The sequence below is a fragment of the Mirounga leonina genome, unplaced genomic scaffold (genome assembly GCF_011800145.1).
Source record: "Mirounga leonina isolate KUSES-001 unplaced genomic scaffold, KU_Mleo_1.0 Mir_154, whole genome shotgun sequence".
Classification (NCBI taxonomy): Eukaryota; Metazoa; Chordata; class Mammalia; order Carnivora; family Phocidae; genus Mirounga; species Mirounga leonina.
The window spans coordinates 13,822,698-13,837,371 of NW_023270389.1; the positions used below are offsets into that span (position 1 = coordinate 13,822,698).

Sequence of the window (14,674 nt, forward strand, 5' to 3'; positions counted from 1 at the left end):
TTTTAATATGAGTATCACCATATAAGCTAAAGCACTGAGAAGTACTACAAAGGAGACATGATATGTACACCACAATATTTTCATAGAAATCATAATTTTGACAGAGAAATTAAAAAAAATGGAGATTTTTTTTAAAGCGTAAATGCCCAAAATTTCAGAGGGAACTAGTAATAATATTACATAATCTCTCAAATAAAAACAAAATGCCATCATCTGTGACATCTTTAAGAAAAAATAATTCTAAGGAAATGGATTCAGACAATTCTCCAGAGTCCTCACTCTGTTTTGATGGGAAATGAAGTCAGTGATGTGCAAGAAGCCTTCAAAAAAAAAAAAAAAAAAAGTTGAAAAGCATTACTTTCTGCTGGGTATAATTATGACATAAAAGTCTTTTAGTTAAATTTGTTGAATGTGCTTTGTTTTATCTTTCATAATTGTATGTTCTCAATATGTCCATATTAATTTAACCAAATAGACGATAAAAGAAAAAAAGGGCAGTGAAGTCTAAAATATAAGCAAAAATATTAACCACAAATAAAGCCAATTATATGCTTGGACTTGGTGTGTGACATTCAAAATGATTTGGGGAATGATAAAACCTTAGAACAGATTCTTTGGAAGTCAGAAAAATACCCAAAACGTTTGTATTAGAAACAAAAGCTTCCCTTTAAGTCAGTCAAACCATTTAAACCACTTATTTTGTCTACCTGGTTACCGAGGCCCTGGACCTGCTGGACAGACAGGCGTTGCAAATTTCATTAGGGTAGCACTTTACAAAGAGAAAATACAGTTTAAAATTAAGGACTGTGTAGCACACAGTCATTAATATTCAAGCACTCAGGCTGCTCCTGAGCTTCATGCCTTACTCTGAAACCTACAGTTTGAGACTTTAACATTCTGAAAACAGTTAGAAAAGTCCTCTCAGAAAATACTTTTAGCTACTCTTGAAAATCCTTTGCTGCTGTATAGATTAATTTCTCTTCAAAATGCCTAAGCTACTTTAAGAATGAATATCATGAAGAACATTAACACTCATTTGTTTATTCAGTCAGGCAGTCACAAGTATGTTTAAGATAGTAAAAGAAAGAAAGATGTGTAAAGGCCAATCCCTGCGTTCAAGTAGCTTACAAATAAAATAACAGAGAACCAACTAGACTACAGACAGAAGATGAAGAAATATGGAGGCAGTGCTTAAACTCAGAGAAATCAGAAAAGGCTTCATGTAGGTGGCAGCCCTGGGAACTGACCTAAAGTGCTGGGAGAGAGGAGCGTGGTGAGGAAATGAGGCTGGATTACTCACAGGAAACTCTGGCTATCTTTGGTAGACATGGTCCTTCAACAACCAAGTGGGGGAAAAGCACTTTAGAGTAGAAGAAAGGTTTCCTGAGCTAGGGTGAATGGGCTCTCTAAGGGTAATGCTAGCAAATTTGTACTCTATAGACGAGATATTTTGAGAATGAAAAAAGTAAAAGAGATGATAATGGTCGATGTTATAAAATTACAATACCATGACTTCACTCTGATCATAAAAAGGGATCATCCAATTGCTCCATTATTTCATTTGCCTACTTTGCATGATTTTAAAAAGCAGTAAGACTCCATTCAAAGATCATTCATGAAAATCAATTTTTTTCTTCTTCTGGCTCCTTTGAATAAACTTAGTTGAAAAGAGTTTTTTTTGTGTGTGTAGTATTCTTTCTAAAAATATGCACATATTTCACTGTAAAATTACTTTCTTTTCACTATTCTGGATAGTTGCTGTAAAAGGAAGTAAAATTTTATTTAATATATATGATGTCAAATAATTGAGAGTGACATTGTGCTAAGTACAACAGTAGGTATAATAATAAAATGTATTTACACAGTGCATTATTTTCAGGAGCTCCAAGTGCTTTCCAGACATTAATTCAACCTCACAACATTCCACTGAGGTTGGTAAGGGGCAGGTATTATTAACAAGGTTCCTGTTCTTCTTTGTGAAATGAAATGACTCTACAGATGGTGACTTTGAGACACAGCATGGGGGCTTTCCTGCATAAAGGTAGATCAAGGTACATCATATTTTCTCTCCTTTGTGTATCTTCACAGTGATTCAGTTGTGGAGGAGGAGTATCAAGCTATGGATGTTTTATTTGGGGTAGAGTTTAGAGTTGAGGTAGCTAAATTGCTATTTCATATAAAAAGAATTGCAAGATCTTATTTACTTTGTGTTCACTCAAATATCACACATTGTCTCTCATTTAAAATGTGTTAACTTCATTTTAAAGCAAAAATAATTGCTGCTGCTTTTGCATACAAGACACTCAACACTCAATCCAGGCACATCTCTGAATTAATCAGGATGCTATCGTAAAGCAACAATATACGAAGGTTGAGGTCAACATATTTTAAAGTAGTATCACATTAGTAGTATATCACATATAATTTCAGAAAATTATCGAATGAGTTTTAGGATACTATTTATTGGCCAATTGTCTTGTAATCAGTCTAAGAAGTCAGAAGAAAATGCTGGGCAGAGTATCCAGATTTATGAATCATCACAAGACAAGTGTTAGCTGAAGTCCCAGAAGTGGAAGTGATTGTACAGAGCACAGACAGTGAAAAGGCAAATGCATCAAAGAGAAAAAATTAATATTTAAGATCAGGCAAATAAATGCGAATACACACACAAAAAAGAAACCATCAGAAAAGTAGAAAGGAAACCAGGAGAGAGTGGTGTCACAGAATCTAAGCTGTAAGAGAGAGTAGAGAAAAAAAACGATCAACAATGTCTTATGCTTTAAAGAACAGATAATACGAAGGCCCAATAGCCTACTGGACAGAATTATAAGTAATTCTTTTAGCAACAGCTACATTTTCTCAATACATTTTCACAATAACTTAAATGTATCCTCAAATATTGACTGAAGAAGTTTGTACACTAATATATCAAGTACCAGAATCTGATTTCCACTATATAAATTCACTCTCAATCAACAATATTAACAATAGCTTTACCAGTTTTTATCACAGAATTAAAAAGGAAAAAAAGGAACTCTCTTCCACCCATCTCATATCAAGAGATCAGCTAGGATAAGTGAAAGATAAGAACTTGCAATTCATCCATTCCTCAAAGTTGGACTCTATCCACAAACCAACATATTTTAGTTCCTTGCTTTCAAATGAATAACAACTTAATGTTATACTCTGGCTCTTTTTTTTTTTTTTTTTAATATCACCACAAAAAAGAGAGACTTGAAATTCAGAGGGCTTTTTTTCCTGTTTAAAATAAAAAGTTACTGAAGTCACTGTTCATTACATTACCAGTGTATCCTACTGAAGATTCGAATGTGAAATTTCTTTGAGATCAGGGCTAGAAAAAGCTGTTTCTTGGCATATGCATAATTTTTTTACATTTTCACAATGGGACATACTTAACTAATCACATTTCCTGATCAGTCACACCAATATAGTTATCATTCTGTATTTTCCTTTGCTGTGGTCTTTATTTCTTTTACTCTTTTTTTATGTAACTTTTTGTAAACTGCCTAAAATTGATTGTGTAAAGAGTTAAATTTGAAAAAAAAAAAACTAAATACATATATATAAAGAAATTATATCCAATGCAATAAGCTTTTTCCTTTTATTAATTCTATTTCAGGAATGAAGCTTTTTATTCTTTTTATATACTTGGCTTTGAAAACTTTTTAAAATAGCAATATGTTAAAGGCAATACATTCCTGTTAAAAATATAGTATGTGGAAAGATTGGTAGATATCATTCCATACTGTAAAGTGATTATCGATTATGCCATTAATTACTAATTATGGATACGTAACAGACTGTTTCTAAAGCAAAGAATATTCACTGTATTTTAGACACTCTAGTGTGTTATTATCTAAATTCTACCAAATTAATTGCTATACGAATTTTATCTTTACATATAAAATAATTCTACAGAGAAAAAGTAACATGTACAGCTAACATTACAGATTAATTTGGTTCTTGAAAACGAAAATGTTGTTTTCTTTACATCTCAGGTTATTCCTTACTAAAAGAGCCTGTCATCTAGATACAATTAGATAAAGCCAAACCACTATCATTTAGTCGGCTGAGATCAAAATATTATACTTTTAAAATGAGGTTTATTGAAATGTTATCTTTAGGTAATCATATTTATTCTCCTTATTTATACAATATAAATGGTTTTCTACTTACGTCCTTGAAATAGTGAACAGGGACACCATAGTATGAAAAAGTGGCCTAGCTGCTGGAGTTCATAAATTTTGTTCAGCTTTGGATGAGTTCAAAGAATTGCCATGTAAGAAAAGCCTTACAGAGGGAATTTATCTGATTATGGCAGTAATAATTACCCAGCTGTTTATTGCAGATAGAGAAATAATTCATGTAGGCAATAGGCCGTGGTGGCAATGACACTCTGCATTTAGTAAATATGCAAACTGTTCACTTCTAATTAACCAAGCTAGAGGATGCCCTTATTAAATGTATAAACTAAAAGTGCCTTCCTGACAAGTGATGAATTGTTACATTGCACAAACTCTTGCCACAGAATTATTGGAGTGAACTTGGGGCTTAACTTCATTAAGAGATCTTGTGGGATAGTTAAATGAGGATGGACAGCATAACAAGGCTTACCTGACAGCCAATGATATGTTAGAGCTTAATGGAACTGTACCTTTTCTTCTGTCCTATTTAGTTCAGATTCACAATAGATAAATTGTGAAACTGTGAAGTTAATTTGAGTTCAAATAATCAAAATAAATGAAATAACATGATAACCCATTTATGGAGGTTACCTGACAGTTTCCCTACCAAATGAATCTACAAAACAGCCAGTTTTCATGATTCATATATCTCTCATATAACTAAAACGGAAATATCTACCACTCTTTTCGTTAACTTAAAATGTTTAGTAAAAATAAATGATTTTATTGACTAGCTTTAAAATAAAATACCTTTTCAAAAGGAAATGGATGGGCTTTATTAAAGAAAATAAATACAAAACAGAAATTACTCTTGGGGCGCCTGGGTGGCTCAGTTGGTTAAGCGACTGCCTTCGGCTCAGGTCATGATCCTGGAGTCCCTGGATCGAGTCCCGCATCGGGCTCTCTGCTCGGCAGGGAGCCTGCTTCTCCCTCTGACCCTCCCCCCTCTCATGTGCTCTCTCTCAAATAAATAAATAAAATCTTTAAAAAAAAAAAACAAAACAAAACAGAAATTACTCTTAATATTGACTCTGAATGAGTTTCATTTAATTTTACCAAATAACTAATGATGAAATGGTTCATCATCTATATTCTATGCTTAGCCTTATTTTAGGTAACTATTCATTCTTTATCAAACATCTATACAAATATTTCCACTCCAACTAAGGAATCCTATGAAAAAATACCACTTAGAGGGAGGTCGCAGACATAATGAAACAAAACTAAAATTTTTCTAATTGAATTGTTGAGTAGGTAATAGTATTGACCTCATAGGTTTGTTGTGAAAATTGAAGGAGAAAATGAGAATAAAGGGCTCAGTGCAATACTTGGTATACAGTAAGTGCTCAATACATGCTGGTGATTCATGATGTGTTTGAGTGACAATAGCTCTATTTGATTAAAAAAATTAATGCCTAGTGTTTTCAATGGGAGGTTCACACTGAGATCTGCTAAGACTTTACACTTGTTCTTTCACCTACCTCGAACAGGCTCAGAGATTGTAAAATGTGTGAACTGACCTTTCCGATAGTATCACAGTATTCCTGTAAATGTTTAATTACACACTTACTGTAAAACATGAAACAATATATAAAGGAAGTATTACATATTTTAAGAGAATCAGATTTTGTTACTATTGAAAATATAATTTGGCTCCTCAAAATTCATAATATTTAACTTAATTAACAAATATTTATGTACTAAGAAAGAATATATGTCTCATCTTCAAACAATTTATGCATTCATACATTTACTTACATACTTTTAATGCGTATTCTATGTCAAAAATAGGAAATAGGAAAATGTTCAATAGGATTATAAAGATAAAACTTCCACATCTTAATGAGAAAATACTATAATCAAGGGAGTAAAACTGCTTTAAATAAGAAAATAGCCATGTATATAAATAATCCAAAAAAAAAAAAAAAGGTTTTTATAAGTGTAAAACAACTTAGGCTCCACATCTTGAAGAGAGGGTAAGATTTTAAAAATTTAAGACAGGACACTTAAGGAAAGGCATAACATAATAGCTAATACTGAGTGCTTATTAAAATAATTATGTATGGATTTCTAGGAAGATAGTGAATGTGTTATTTTGCCTTTAATCTATTTCCAAAGTCAGCTAAATGAATAAAAAGAAACAAAAATAGAGGCAAAAACAAGGAACAGCCACAACACCCATCATACACTCAAGAGAATAAGTAGGAATTGAATGAATAAAGAATATTTAATTAAATTCATATTCAATTAAATTTAGACCACAAATACAGGGTATTTTCCTTAATCACAAATTCAGTATAGTATGTGGGAAATAACTGAACAAGTCTGAGGAATCTAGTAAGAGCTCCAACCAAGAGGGATAAAGATAGGAATAACCAGATGCAGGACTAAAGGAGAGAAATTGCAGCCAAGTAATTTCTTTTTTTGTTGATCAGAGCTTCTGACTGAGTTGAAACCAGATGGCAAATCTGGGCTGGAGGAGAGTAAGGAAAAGTAGCCTGAGAGCTGCTGAATAAAATAAACTCAGAAAAGAAAAGAGTCTATGAGCAATGAAACTTCACATTGATCTTGCTTCATGAAATCAATATCCACAGTGACAGGAGGTCAATTAGGACTTGGGAGGACAGTGTCAAGAGCACAGCTTCCCATTGCTCCAGCTTACTCCCTACCCTGTCATCAGACTGTTGAATGACTGAATGAGAAAACAAACCATCAATAATATCTAGATGGAGCACTAAAAAAAGTACAAGAATTCTGAGACCCAATTAGAAATTTCAGTAAAGTATAAAATTACTTTGTTCAAAACATATTGCTTTCCTATATGTAAAAATAATAATAATAGACTGGAAAGATAGTGGAGTAAGAGGACCATAAGCTCACCTTGTCCCACAGATACAACTAGATAAAACTCACATCAGTGTAAACAACCCAGAAGATGACCTGAAGACTGGCACAACAAACTCCACAACTAAAGGTAGAGAAGAGGCCACATCAAAGTGGGTAGGAAGGGCAGAGATACAGTGGGGAGCTAAATAAACTCACTGTGGGAGAGAGGAAGCCACAAGCACAGAGATGGAAGAGAAACAGACAATCACACTACAGAGCCTGCATGAAGAAGACAATCCCCATAAAAACTGGCTTTGAAAGCAAGAGGGGCCAAATTTTGTGAGTTCTTACAATTATTGGGACTTAAAACCTGGAATATTAAAAATCAACATGATGTAATGAGCACTGGGTATTATATAAGACGGATGAATCATCTCTGAAGCCAATAATACATTATATATTAACTGAATTTAAATTAAAAAAAAATAAAAAATAAAACTTAAAAAAATAAATAAAAATTAAAAAAATATAAAATTACAGGGGCGCCTGGATGGCTCAGTCATTAAGCATCTGCCTTCAGCTCAGGTCATGATCTCAGGGTCCTGGGATCTAGCCCCGCATCAGGTTCCCTGCTCGGTGGGAAGCCTACTTCTCCCTCTCCCACTCCCCCTGCTTGTGTTCCCTCTCTCGCTGTCTCTCTCTGTCAAATTAAAATATATATATATAAAATTACAAAAAAAAAAAAAAAATCAGCAGGCTGGGTTCTGGGAGAGCCTGGAGGCTGTGGGAGCTGAGTTACCACCCCTAAGGAGATAGCACAACAAACAGCCCCCTGAGATACAGCTTAGAAGCAGCAAGTTTGGAAAACACCTGGGGCATACAGGAGGGAGTGTTCTTTACTCAGAGCCTATCTAGGAAGGGTAAGGTTCCCAGGGAAACTCCTCCAGGAACAAATTAGCTGGCAGGCACCATTTCCCTCCCCTACCACCCAGCATAAACAGAGGGCCACCTGCCAGAACAAGCACAACAAAGACATTCACTATCTAACTTGCTTATACCAAGTCCCAGCCCCCTGGGCTTAAGGACCCACCCCTTCCAGACAGAGCTTCCTCAGTCCCACTGCTGCAGGTCCCCTCTCCCAAAAGACCACCACAAACTTTGCCAACACTGTTATCTCCTGACCCAGACACTCTGTGGGACCTTAGTCCTGGTGACTCCAGCAGCAGGCCCCACGGAAGACCTATGTACCTTGTTAAAACCGTGTACCCCACCCATGTGTGCTTTGCAGCACCCAAGTGGCCCAATCAGGTGGCAGCTGCAATGGCAGGTCTCACTTTGCAAGCGGACCACTGGGCACCTTGTTAAGGCTGCACCCCCTACTCAGGCCAGGAACCAAACACTGCCCACAACAGGCAGAGAGAGCCTCTGCAGACTATTATACTGAAGGAAAAAGCAGCCAGGACACAACAGCAAGACGCACGCAAGATACATAGGTGACCCCCTAAAGTACCAGGTTTGGGTGAACATGGGACACTGCACTGCAGGGCACTACAGGATCTCTTCTTCAGGCCATTACTTTCAAGAGCAGTAGATATAGCTGACTTTCCAAACAGTCTGAGAGTTAGACAAAATAAGAAATCAGAGGAATATGTCCCAAATGAAAGAACAGGACAAAACCACAGCAAGATACCTTAGTGCAACAGATATAAGTAATTTGCCTGATAGAAAATTTAAAGTAATAGTCATAAAGATAGTCACTGGACTTGAGAAAAGAGTGGAGGACATAAGTAAGACCCTCAACAAAAGATAAAAAAGAACCAATCAGAGATGAGAAACACAATAAATGAAATTAAAATACACTAGATGGAATAAATCGTAGGCTAGAGAAGCAGAAGAATGAACCTGGAGGACAGAGTAATGGAAAGTAATGAAGCTGTGAAGGTGAGAGGGAAAAAAATTATGCAAAATGAGAACAGACTTAGGGAACTCATGACTCCATTCTGCAAATAACATTTGCATTATAGGGATCTCAGAAGAAGAAGAGAAAGAAAGGGGGCAGAAAATTTATTTGAAGAAATAATAGCTGAAAACTTCCCTAATCTAGGAAAGGAAACAGATATCCAGATCCAGGAGGCACAGAGATCCCCCAACAAAATCAACCTAAGGAGGTCCACATCAAGACACATAGTTATTAAAAGAGCAAAAATTGTTGATACAGAAATAAATTTAAAAGCAGCAAGAGAAAAGAAGGCAGTTACATACAAGGAAAACCCAGTAAGTCTATCAAAGGATTCAGCAGCAGAAACTTTGTAGACCAGAAGAGAGTGGCATGATATATTCAAAATGCTGAAAAGAAAAAATCTGCAGCCAAGAATACTGTATCCATCAAGGCTATCATTCAGAATAGGAGAGATAAAGAGTTTCCCAGACAAACAAAAGCTAAAGGAGTTCATGATCACTAAAACAGCCCTACAAGAATGTTAAAGGAGACTCTTTGAGTGGAAAGGAAAGTAAGAGTAAGAAAAATAGGAAGCATAAAAGCAGTGAAAGTAAGTATATATGTGAAAATCAGTCAAGGAACAAAATAATAAAGGGAGGTAAAGCATGACACCATATACCTACAACATGGTGGGGAGAGGAGCAAAGAATGGGTTCAAACTTAAGCAACCATCCACTTAATATAGACTGCTATATGCAGAAGATGTTATATACAAACCTAATGGTAACCAAAATCAAAAACCAGTAATAGATATGCAAAAATAAAGAGAAAGGAAACCAAGTATATCACTAAAGCAAGAAAACCATGAGAGAAAAGAGCAAGAGAAAAAAGGATCAGAGAAAAACTACAAAAACAACCACAAAATAAGAAAAAAAATGGAGAAAAATACATACCTATCGATAATTACTTTGAATGTAAATGGACTAAAAACCCCAATCAAAAGACACAGGTGATGGAATGGATAAAAAAAAAAGACGCAACTATATGCTGCCTATAAGAGACTCATTTCAGACCTAACAACACATGCAGAATGAAAGTGAGGGAATGGAGAAACACTTATCATACAAATGGATGTCAAAGAAAAGCCTGGGTGGCAATACTTATATTGGACAAATAGACTTTAAAACAAAGACTGTAACAAGACATAAAGAAGAACACTATATAATAAGAAAGTGAACAAAAAGGTATAATAGTTATAAATATTCAGGCATCCAACATATGAGCACCCAAATACATAAAACAGTTAATAACAAACATAAAGGAACTAATCAATAGTAATATAATAATAGTAGGGGACTTTAACACTCCATTTACATTGATGGACACATCATCCAAACAGAAAATCAACAAGGAAAGAGTGGCTATGAATGACACCAGATTTAACAGGTATTTTCAGAACATTCCATCCCAATACAGCAGAATACACATTCTTTGAGTGCACACAGAACATTCTCCAGAATAGATCACATATTAGGCCACAAAACAAGTTTCAACACATTCAAAAGACCAAAGTCATACTATGCATCTTTTTCTGATTAAAATACTGTGAAACTAGAAATCAACCATATGAAAAAATCTGGGAAGTCAAAAATACATGGAGGTTAAATAACATGCTATAAATCAGTGAATGGGTCAACCAAGAAATCAAAGAAGAAATAAAAAATTACATGAGAAAAATGAAAACACAAAATATAGCAGATGCAGCAAAAGCAGTTCTAAGAGGGAAGTTTATAACAATAGAGGCCTACCTCAAGAAGCAAGAAAAATCTCAAGTAAACAACCTAACCTTATACATAAAGGCACTAGAAAAAGAACAAACAAAACCCCAAACCAGCAGAAAGAAGGAAATCAAAAGATTAAAGCAGAAATAAATGATATAGAAAGAACAACAACAACAAAAAAAACAGATCAATGAAACCAGGAGCTGGTTCTTTGAAAAGATCAACAAAATTGGTAAACTTCTAGTCAGACTCATAAAAAAGAGAGAGAGAAGACTCAAACAAATGACAAATTTTAAAGAGGAGAAATAACAACACCACAAGTGATTATAAAAGAATATTATGAAAAATTATATGCCAACAAATTGTACAACACAGAAGAAAAGTATAAATTCCTAGAAACACATAACCTACCAAAACTGAAGCAGGAAGACATAGAAAAATTGAATAGACCAATTACTAGCAATGAAACTGAGTCAGTAATTAAAAAACTCCCAACAAACCGAAGTCCAGGACCAGACAGCTTCAGAGGGGAATTCTACCAAACATTTAAAAAAGAGTTCATTCATGCCTATTCCTCCCAAACCTGTCCAAAAAATGTAAGAGGAAGGAAAACTTCTAAATTCATTCTTTGAGGCCAGCATTACCTTAGTACCAAAACAAGATAAAGACACCACAAAACAAAGAGAACTACAGGCCAATGTCTCTGAGGAACACAGATGGAAAATTCCTCAACAAAATAAAAGCAAACCAAATCCAACAATACAGTAAAAAAATCATTCACCATGATCAAGTGGGATTTATTCTTGGGATGCAAGGGTGGTTCAGTATTTGCAAATCAATCAACATGATACATCGTATCAGCAAGGATAAAATGCATATGATCATTTTAATAGATGCAGAAAAAGCATTTGACAAAGTAAAACATTCATTCATGATAGCCCCCCCACACACACAAAGTAGGTTTAGAGGGAACATATCTCAACATAATAAAGGTCATATAAGAAAAACCCATAGCGGGACACCTGGGTGGCTCAATCGGTTAAGCCTCTGCCTTCGGCTCAGGTCATGATCCCAGGGTCCTGGGATCGAGTCCCACATCGAGCTCCTTGCTCAGCAAGGAGCCTGCTTCTCCCTCTGCCTGCCTCTGTCTCTCTCTCTCTGATAAATAAATAAAATCTTAAAAAAAAAAAAAAGAAAAACCCATAGCTAACATCATACACAATGGGGAATAACTGAGAGCTTTTTCCCCTAAGGCCAGGAACAAGACAGGGATATCCACTCTCACCACTTTTATTCAACATAGTACTGGACGTCCTAGCTTCCGTAATCAGACAACAAAAAAATAAATAAAAGGCATCTGAATTGGTAAGGAAGAAGTATACTTTCACTATTTGCAGATTACATGATACTATATGAAGAAAACCCAAAGGACTCCACAAAAAACTATAGAACTGATAAATTCAGTAAAGTCACAGGATATAAAATCAATGAGCAGAAATCCATTGCATTTCTGTACACTAATAAAGCAGCAGAAGGAGAAATTAAGAAAATAATCACATATACAATTGTACCAAAAATAACAAAAGACCTAAGAATAAACTTAACCAAAGAGGTAAAAGACATGTACTCTGAAAACTATAAAACACTGATGAAAGAAATTAAAAATGACACAAAGAAATGAATAGACATTCCATGCTCATGGATTAGAACAATATTGTTAAAATTTCTATATTACTCAAAATAATCTACAATTTAATGCAATCCCTATCAAAATACCAACAGTTTCTCACAGAACAAAACAAACAATCCTAAAATTTGTGTGGAACCGCAAAAGACCCCAAATACCCAAAGCAATCTTGAAAAGAAAACACAAAGCTGGAGGCATCACAATTCCAATTTAAAGTTATACTACAAAGCTGTAGTAATCAAAACAGTATGGTACTGGCACATAAATAAACACACAGATCAATGGAACAGAAATAGAAAGCCCAGAAATAAACCCACAATTATATGGTCAATTAATCTTCAACAAAGGAGACAAGAATATGCAATGGAAAAAAGATAGTCTCTTCAACAAATGGTATTGGGAAAACTGGACAGCTACGTGCAAAAGAATGAAATTGTGCCATACACAAAAATAAACTCAAAATGGATTAAGGACCTAAAATGTGAGACATGAAACCATAAAAATCCTACAAGGAAGCACAAGCAGTAATTTCTCTGACATTGACCATAGCAACATCTTTCTACATATGTCTCCTGAGGCAAGGGAAATAAAAATAAACTATTGGGACTACATCAAAATAAAAAGCTTCTGCACAATAAAGGAAAGAAACAACAAAAACTAAAAGGCAACCTACAGAAAGGGAGAAGATATTTGCAAATGGCATATCTGATAAAGGGTTAGTATCCAAAATATATAAAACTTATACAACACCATCCAAAAAAAAAAAAAAGGCGAAACAAACAACAATAATAATCCAATTAAAAAGGACAGAAGACATGAACAGACATTTCTCCAATGAAGATATCCAGATGGCCAACAGACACACGAGAAGATGCTCAACATCACTCATCATCAGGAAAATGCAAATCAAAACCACAATGACATATCACCTTGCACCTGTTAGAATAGCTAAAATCAAAAACTCAAGAAATAAGTGTTGATAAGGATGTGGAGAAAAGGGAACCTTCTTGCATTGTTGGTGGGAATGCAAACTGGTATAGCCACTGTGGGAGACAGTATGGAGGTTCCTCAAAAAATTAAAAATAGAACTACCCTATGATCCAGTAATTGCACTAATGAAAACACTAATTCGAAGGGATACATGCATCCTATGTTTATAGCAGCATTATTTACAATAGCCAAATTATGAAAGCAGCCCATGTGTCCATCAACAGATAAGTGAATAAAAAAGATGCGACACACACACACACACATCCGTGCATACCACCCCCCCGTGACACACACACTGAATGTTATTCAGCCACAGAAAAGAATGAAATCTTGTCATTTGCAGTGACATGGATGATGCTAGAGAGTACTATGCTAAGTGACATAAGCCAGTCAGAAAAAGACAAACACCATATGATTTCACTCAGATGTGAATCTAAGAAACAAAACAAAGGAACAAAGGGGAAAGAAGAGAGAGACAAACCAAAAAAGCAGACCTTTTATTAAGAAAATAAACGTTTCCTAGTGAACATTTAAAAATACCCACATAAATGAAGAGATATACTTCATTCCTTGACAAGATGACTTGAATTATTAAACTATTATTTTTCCCTATTCTATTCTACAAATTTAATTTAAATCAATTTAAAATCCCAATTTGATATTTTTTAAAACATGCCAAAATGATTTATAATTTAGTTGGATGAAAATTAAGCTAAAGTAGCCACAGCACCTTCTGAAAAACAGAAGTAATTTGTAGGTACTTAAGCCATGTAATACTACACAGGATTACAAAGAGAGAGAGAAGTCAGATGGCTTCAATAGTCAAGAGATATACCTGAGCACATGTGGGGGACTTAGTATGTGGTAAGATGACACTGAACAGCGAGAGATAATTGAATTATTTAATAAATACTATCACAATAATTTGTTAGCCATTTTAAAAAATCTTAAACTGAATTTTAAATTTACTCCTTATATTAAATAGATTCTATTGGATTCCATTTTAAAAGTTACAAAAGAAACCCTATATATCAAAAGAAATATGGGTGACTATTTTTAAAGTCATGCAAAGAAGAAATCAAAAAAGAAATTATTTATGCCCTCAAGGCAAAAGCAGCTTTGACTGTAGACTTACATCTCTGAATTCTTATCTTCTTTTATATTTTGGCTAGTAAATTATTTAGTATGTTGATAGTTCTTTGATACTCAGATGTCATTATGAGGATGGTTGATCTGAATTAACTTA

General features: G+C 34.6%; 1 protein-coding gene across 1 annotated transcript in view; it reads right to left on the reverse strand.

Annotated features, from left to right (window-relative positions):
• SPATA17 (spermatogenesis associated 17) overlaps nt 1–14,674 on the reverse strand; it is a 166,398-nt gene that overhangs the window by 106,576 nt on the left and 45,148 nt on the right. The window lies entirely within an intron of this gene.